This window comes from Theobroma cacao, chromosome 10 (genome assembly GCF_000208745.1).
Source record: "Theobroma cacao cultivar B97-61/B2 chromosome 10, Criollo_cocoa_genome_V2, whole genome shotgun sequence".
Lineage (NCBI taxonomy): Eukaryota > Viridiplantae > Streptophyta > Magnoliopsida > Malvales > Malvaceae > Theobroma > Theobroma cacao.
In genome coordinates, this window is record NC_030859.1 from 10,048,203 (window position 1) to 10,057,354 (window position 9,152).

A 9,152-nucleotide genomic window follows, 5' to 3' on the forward strand; every position below is an offset into this window, starting at 1 on the left:
TGGCATCATGTCATTGGCCCGTTTTTAAAACTTTAAAAATTTTAATCCTTTTTATCTCCACCACACAATTAGTCAATGGTCAAAATGAGGATAAAGGAAGACCATGTGCTAGAAAAATATCCTGGTAGTGGAAAATTACAATTTTACCCCTGGGGTGGTAAAATTATCATTTTACCCTTTTACTCTAAATTATATCGAAATTAAAATTTTTCACTTCTAAACCTCAAATCTTACTCCAATGAGTCAAATTATACTCCAATAAGTCAAATGGGGCCAAAAAAAAAATCTTTTCTAAAATTCCCATTTTGTCCTCAGGTGGTAAATGACCATTTTACCCCTAGATAGCGAAAATTTCGGTTTGACTCCAAATTGATCTTCGAACTCCGAATCACCATATTAAACCATTCTGGGACTTTAAAATTCTTAATTTCATCGTAAATTCTCTATTTGATCTAGTTCGAGGCTTAAATCAACTTTATTGTACCTCTAGGTACAATACCGACTTTTGTAAATTTTTCGGGACTCTCCTAGCATGCAAACATGCTATCCATCACATGTATGTCATGATAAATATTTTTATAGAGTCGGGCTTGTCATCTTCTCCCCCACTTGGATCAACCATATAATCCTTATTCTTGATTAACTTCGACATCAGGCTAAATATTAATATTTTAATATTATTTCATTAATAAAATATTATTTTATTCTAAAAATTTTATCTTGTCTCCTTGGTACCCAAAATACCTTATTATGCCTCACTTGACTTCCGAATCGCCTTTTATCTCACAAATTCTCCCCCGATAAAATTATTATTATTTTCTCACCTGCGAAATATTTTATCCTAAACTACTCCTTTCGTCTTTTATCACTTCTAAACATTTTAATTGACCTCAATTTACATTCGATCAACTTTATTTATCACCATATCAAAGTATGGGGTATTTCAGGTATGATGTGCAAAGTAATAATAAATAGGAAAACATTAGGAAGGAGTGGCCAAAGAACCTACCAAACAAAGTTATAAAGGATTGCGGAGAATGCAAATAAGTAAAATAAAAACATTAGAATTGAAATGAGAAAATGAAAAGAAAAAGACATGGAACAAAACGGATAGAGCAATTGCAACAAAGATTAATAAACCAATAAATGTTACTTTACACTCAATTTTTCCTCCTAATGTTCAGTGGATGATAACGTATAAAGCTATTGTAAAGAATAGCGATATTTTACATAATGAAAAATAAATAAGAAAGAAAAATCATACAAAGAAATCTAAATATATACTATCATTAGGCTTTAAATATAAACTTATAGGATTAGTAATAATAATATAACAATAAATTTGTAAAATAATTATATCAAAAATAAATTATCAATGTGTATGAAGTGCTAAAAATAAATTCTAAACTTTCAAGTACCATAAAACAGCAAAGTATTTTTTGTGATTGTTTGACAATGTGTTTTTTTTTTTTATTTTGAATTTGTTCGGGAAATGAATGTTTAATTTTCATCTATGATCCAAATAGCTATAAGAAATATCGTTCAAGTTGTCAAGAGAAAAAAAGACCAACTAATAAAACATCAAATGAAGTAAACCAAAATTGAGCCAAATCAATATGTAAACTTCATATCTACATTCATTATTTGTCATAGAAAACTTCAATGGCATAAAAGGACAATATGATAATAGAAACAAAACACAATAATTTTATATCATTTAAACAAAAACTTAAATAGAAAGTACAATAAAAAACAAATTTGAATTTTGATGCAATAATAGTCAGATTTAATAATAGTTAATATCAAATGAACTGAATTAATAACAAAACTAAAAAGGATAAACAATCACTACACAAAAAACAGATTTTTTCCAACGAAAAAAATTCTGTTGAAAATTTCTAACAGAAATTTATTTTGACTTTTTTCAATAGATTTTCAACAGATTTCCAATGTGGAATATTTTTGTTGGAAATCCATTAGAGATTTTTTTAGTGCAAAAAAAAATTTACTCCCATCAAATTTTTGGTTGGAATTTTCGACGAATTTCCATTGGAATTTTCCAACGAAAAATTATCCATTGGAAATTAGTCAGAAAGTTTAAGACTTCAAAAAAATTTAAAGCCTGCTAAAGTTTCCAATGTGGAAAAAGCTATTACCAACGTAATATTCTGTTGAAATATTTTGTCGGTAATACTATTTTTAAAATTTTTTTATATAGAAGATTAATAAAATTTATTAAATTTTATTAATCCTTTATAAAAAATATATTAATAAAAGTAAATATATACACATTGAAGTTTATAATATTAAAATTTTAAATATGTTTTACTTTTCAATTTTTTTTTATATTTTTGAAAACTTTATTGAATCATAAATTACAAATTAATAGTTCCAAATTCATTAATTTTATAAAATTAAAAAAGTTTATAAAAAGAACATAATATATTTTTTAATTTTATAAAAATAGATGATAAGATCTAATAATAAATTAAACAAAAAATAATAATACTTTATGTACGTACTAATTTTAGTTAATATAAATTAAAAAGACAGATATATAATAAACTTATTAATATAATATATTTAAAATATATTAGTTTATTTTATGCATGTATACAAATTAGAATCATAGCTATGGAATATATATAAATCTATATTATATATAAAAAAAATATAACCTATTGTATTAATATGAAATTACAAGTTATATACTTTAAATGATATAACTTTATAAGTTAATATATATATATGTATGAATATGAAATATTAAATATCCTACATATATATATATATTAATATGTTTTAATTATTACACTTATGTTTTATATGTAAGCTTATAGCAAATTTTATTTATATGATTACAGTTATTAACTTTATTAGTTATTACTTTAGTTTTTGTAAACTTATATTTACAATTAGTTATACAAACTTTGTAATATATATAACATTATAACATATAATTTGTGTCATTAATATATGTACAATAAATTAAGTAATATAATATTATGTTTTACATTGATTAAATTCATATGAGATCATTTTAATATTACTTTAAATACTTCATCGTTTACGTTTAGTTTATATTATAATTGTCAAACCCTGCTTTGTAAAATAATTATAATGTCATTCACATGCTCGATAGAATGTTTGTATATTTAAGAAGTTCAAGAAATCGTTAAAAGATAATATTGCCACCAATGGTACCATTGAGTCGATTAAGCCTCGAACTAGTTCAAATAGGAATTTTAAGGTGAAATTAAGAATTTCACAGTTCAGGGATGACTCAAAATGGTAATTCGGAGTTTGAAGATCAATTCGAAGTCAAACCGAAATTTTCACTATCTAGGGGCAAAATCGTAATTTTTCCACCCGCAGACAAAATTTGAGATTTTGAGAGAATTTAGATCACATTTGACAAATTGGAGAATGGTATGAGTATAAGGGATGAAAAATATGTCTATGGGTAATTTTTCAGTTTTTGGGATAAAAATGTAATTTTTCACTTTATAGGGGCAAAAGTGTAATTTTTAAAAATTTGCTCCACTAAAACTTTGAAAAAGTCTAGAAATTTCATGGAAGACATGGATAAGTGAAGAGGATTGAGTGGTAGAAAAAGAAAGTCAAAAAGATGGCTAGAAAAAAATAAAATAATAAAATATTCAAAAGGTAAATAAAATAATAATATTTTATTAAGCCTATTAAAAGGCTTGAAAATTCCAGAATTCTTCATTGGGAGGGTCAGCCAAAACCAGCAGGAGAGAGAGAGAAATAAGAACAAACCCTAGAGTGAGAAAATTCAAAGAAAAAGTGTGATTTTTCAAGGAATCAAGTGTTTAAAGGTATGATTTTTCAAGCTTAGCTTAAGATTTATCATTTCCATGCATTTCTCCTTATTTTCCATGGTTAAATTATGTGTTTTGATGATGGATTCAAATCTGATCATATGGGTTTAGAGAGAGAAAGTTGTTAGATTAATTTGATTTTGAACTATGTTAGTGTTTAGTGTTAGTTTAGCATGTTTATGAGTAAAACAACAAGAAAAATATTCATTTTCTCCATGAATTTCTCTAGGCCGAATCTAGCCAATGGTGTGTGAGGATGAGGTTGACTTTATTTTAAGAGAATTAGATGGAAAAATGATGAATTATGAGGTTGGAAATTAAATGGGAATTTTTGGTGCAAAAAAATTGAAATTTTTACCCACTAGGGGTAAAAGCGTAATTTGTGATCCGAACTGATAAATTGGACCACATTCATAGTCATTGAGGTATTGTGGATATAATTGGATAATTGAAATTGAAATGGATGGAATTGGAGTTGAATTGGAGATTTTAGAAATTTACACCGTGTATAGGCGAGTTAGGTCGGACACTGTGATTAAGCGATTGTCCAAACATTTCACACCCTATCTAGTGCATACGCATGGATAAGAGCCTGAAATAATATATATTGATTTGACACAAATTATTGAATTTTTTGTGTCATGTATTGTGGATAGGTGGTGAGCTATCTGATACGGGTAAAAGACTACACCCGAGGACCGAGAATAGGAGTATATCTACTCCTAGTACAGTGAGTAAACTTACTATCGTCTTAATTATCTAGAGTAGATTTATTTAATTGTGTGATTTTATGGAAAAATGGTTTAATTGGAAAATTATTGTGTTTTATGGGAAAATGAGATTTTATAAAATAATTTTATAAAATTTTTGAAAATTTAATAATGATTTCAAAAATAGAGTAATTGGAGACCTATACTATGATTGTGTTGTTTATCCATGATTTTACATTAAATGGCTTATGATAAATGTGGGTATGACTGGTTATTTTTATGATTTAAAGAATATGTGAACTGCTTTGATTTGCCTTGAATGTGTTAAGTGAGCCATGTCATACTATTGTGATTTTATTGGTTGGTGGATTATAAAGTGGGCACTGCAGTGACGGGGGTTCCGTGGGCCAGCCTAATTAGAGGGGCACGGTTCCCAATTATTGAGCTTACCTCGATTGGAGAGGCGCGTAGGATAACTCCCGAGGTAGGATTTGAGTACACTTCACGCTGGCCACCACGTGAAACTGGGACTCAGCCAACGCCAAGGAACGGCTGTGTTGTCAGAGGTGAAATGTGTTTGTGTGTGTGACAATAAACAGCCTTGGCGGTCTCAGTAAGATGCCTTCGCGGGGTATCCCCGAGAATGGATTTTTGGCAAGGGCCAAGTTTTTGAAAAGTACATAAGCCATGTTGAGTAATTGGATGAAATCCAATTATTTATATGGGTTAGGATGAATTATTTTAATTGTCTCCTATTACTCGGCTTTAGATTATTTTGATGATATCTGTCTACTCACTGGGATTTTATAATCTCACCCCTTCTTCCTATACATTTTTCAGGCTCAGAATAGGCAGTAGACTGTCAATTGCATCGAGAAGTAAATTTCGGAATTGCATCCTAGAAAGCAAGGTTATAGACTTAAACCTTCTCAGTTATTTGGGAGCTCACGTGTCATTGTAATTTAAATTGCATACTCCAGTTTTCTATATTACAGTATGTATAAATTTATTTTGTTTACATGTGTAGAAAATTAATTTTTGATGTTTCAAAAAAAAAAAAATATATATATATATATATTGTTTTACATTAAAATAGATTATTTTAATTAATATTTTTATTTTATTTTATTAAAAACAAAAAGAAAAAGAGAGAGGAATGAAAAAACTGGTACAAAAGCCTTGCGAGGTCTCGAAAGGTATTCGGGAAAAGAATGTCTGTCGAGGCTTCACGATGGTTATCACGAGCTCGATGGGAGTTCCGGGTCATGACAATAATTTTAATAATTGAAATCACGAGTGCTATTTGTAAATATATATATAACACCATATAAGGTATACACAAATAATAATACTTGATGTATATTAATATTAGTTAACATAAATTTAGAAGAATTGATTGTAAGCTTAATTAATAATATATACTTAAAATATATTAATTTATTATATGTACATATAAAAATCATAGTCATAGCAATTTAATATTAACTATATATTTGTTTATTTATAAATCTATATTAATATGAAATTACAAGTTATATATTTTAAATGATAGAACTTGTATGTTAATATTAATAAATGATAGTAAATATCTTACATATTAATATGTTATAATTATTACACCTTAGTAATGTTTCGTAATATAAAATGTTATGAATATATATATATATATATATATTTGTATAAATATTATATATATACATATATTTAATTTATGCATAAACATTACTATAACTTATAATAAATTTTATTATTTATATGATAATATTGAATAACTTTATTAGTTATAACCTTATTTTTATAATATATTGTTTATAATTAGTTTTTATTTATACAAAATTTGTATAAAATATTATAATATATAAATTATGTCATTAATTTTGTATATATATATATATATATATATATAAGGAATACATATAAATATACACTGTATAAAATTAAAATATTACTTATACTTATTATAAATAAGTAATTAATATTTTACAAAGTAATAAATTTTAGTTAGTAATTGATAAACAACATATTATAATTAAATAACAAAACAATATTGATTTAGTTTAATATAAATATATTAAAGTTCTAATATTATTAACAATTATTCATTTATTAATAAAATTTAAAATATTTAAATTTTTGTTGCTATAAATACTTAAACCTGTGTCTAGATGAAAAATAAACTAAACTTGAATAAGTTTACCACCCATTCAAAAAATTAGTGGAGGGTGCTCTGCTTGGACAATATGCTAAAGAATAGATGTAAAAATTGATTTTAAATGATAAGATAAAGATAAATATAACAAAACTTTTCAATGAGTTAATAATAAACTATGATGTTGGTTCCTAAATCTGCTATATGCTGTGGATTATTTTACCTAATAAATCTAATTTCTCCAATCTAGAGATTCTAATTTAAAACATTTATGGTAAAATATGTTTAAATTTTAATCATTGAAACATCCTTTTGGATATGTCTAAAGGAAAACATTGTTATTTTATTATTATGTTTTGAAGCTTTGGTCATCAATCATTGGCACCTGGCAACCAACCATCGTAATTAAAGGTGACCCAAACTAAATAATGCTTTCCTCGTGCCACATTATGCTTTTCTTTTTGACTATCAAGCTTTTCCTCTTATTTATTGGCTTTTGTCCAAAATAACAACAACCCAAAGATGTGACTAGTATTTTACTTGCAGCAAAATATCTAAAATAATATATTATGTGTAACGACCCATTCCTTGATCGCTACCGGTGTCCGAGACTTACGAGGAGAACCTGTCAAGTTCTAAACAAGCTTTATTAGAAACTCTTGTTACTACGTTATATTGATTCCACCGATATATGAAATTGCTTTGAACCGTATAACTCTTTGTAATATGATTTGAACAAAAGTCGTTATAAATCGACTTAACTTTTATTCCTCATAATTGTAAAAATACATCAAGGTTTATAATCTCTAAATGTAAATTTGCATTAACACTATTTACAAACAAATTATGCTATGAACAACTCGATCTCAAGTAGCGGAGAGACTCAGAATAAGGTGTATAAGATGCCTTGACCAATCCGCGGTGGATAGTATGTGCTGATGAATGCACACTACGTCGATCACTATCTGTAAAAAGGGAGATAAAGGGGGTGAGTCTCACAGACTTAGTGATTATCGACTCCATGAGTAGGGCGTAGATGGGAAACAAGCTTAAGGTAGAACTTTTTGAAAAGTAAAACCAGAGTATAAAACGATAACCTTGTAAAACCAAATAACAAAAAAGGTGTTTGTGCCTTGTAAAAATAATTCCATAAAAATCATAGTGCAATACTTTCCTTGGCAAACAATGCCGAAATCAAAGCATAGTAAAATAGACTTCAATCATCAAAATCATTTATTTCCTTCATAAATACAATGGTTGTATAAAAACACCCACGCTCCCAAACCATGTGGCATGTAAAAATAATCGAATACATCCACATACATTAATTCATGATCAACATATAAAGCACTGAAAGCTTTCAATTAAATAGGGGAGCTACGAGAAAACAATATCTCTCCACCATGCGAAAAAGTACTAGTCTAAAAACTCTCAAGGCTCTCGAGTAGGTAATCATAGATAATCATCCCGTGGACCCTCTTCCACATAATAATAATTCGGGAGGCCCCCCTCTACCGGATTTCCATAGCCATGGCAGTCTCGACGATGTTGGCCGACATCGAAGAAATCATGTGGTCGCAACCACGTATATCAATTCGTGGCCTTCCACATGTAACAACTCGTGGCCTTGCCACGTATAATCACAGATGTTGGCTCCATTAGTTTTTAATGATAATAAAACATTTTCATTCATTTGTGTCTAATATCTTTACTTGAGTGTGCAGGAAAATTAATATATGAAATTAATCATTTAACTCCTAAAAGAGTATATAAAAAGAAAAAGAGGAATAAAAATGACAAGATGTAACTATCTAACAAGGAGGAAGCCTATTGATGAAACAAGGAAGAATATTGGTTGATTAAGTTTCAAATTGGAGGAATGGCGGGCTGAAGAGTTTGAGAAACAGAATCAACTTAGTCGACCAAGTCAGTCGACTAACTGCTCTCTGCTAGAATCTGCAACCAGAAACAGAACCAACTTAGTCGACCAAGTCAGTCGACTAAGAGCTCTCTATCTGCAATTTGAACCAGAGCTCTACAAGACTGATTAACGGCAAGAACTCATCCTCAACTGTTTCAAATGGCCATAAACTGTCAAATTGCCATCAGAGTTGCATCTTCAAGTATAAAAGAGTATTCCAACAATTAGAAACAAGTTTTTAAGAAGCCTTGAAAGAGATTTGAGCTATAGAAAGTTGAAAAACCAGAAAAGCTTCACCAGACTTGTCTGCACTTAAACGCCTACTCCGTGTATTTGTAATTAGCACTGAATCTTGTACCACTCATATCAACCAGTGATCATAGGTACTTTCTTTTATTACTTCTTTTGTATTCTTAGAGTAGTGAGTCACTCTAAGGGGTTGTTCAAACTTGGGATAGCTTGATTATTGAAGGTTGTGGTTGAGCCTTGGAAAACCACTTTGGGTTTTAGTTAAGCCCGTGAAAAACTAG

The 9,152-nt window shown here is 28.3% G+C and overlaps 1 long non-coding RNA gene across 1 annotated transcript; it reads left to right on the top strand.

The window, feature by feature from the left end:
- Positions 3,798-5,434, top strand: LOC108663684. The gene is made up of 3 exons (XR_001929692.1): positions 3,798-3,839; positions 4,499-4,572; positions 5,393-5,434. It is a non-coding gene; the product is annotated as an uncharacterized LOC108663684 (long non-coding RNA).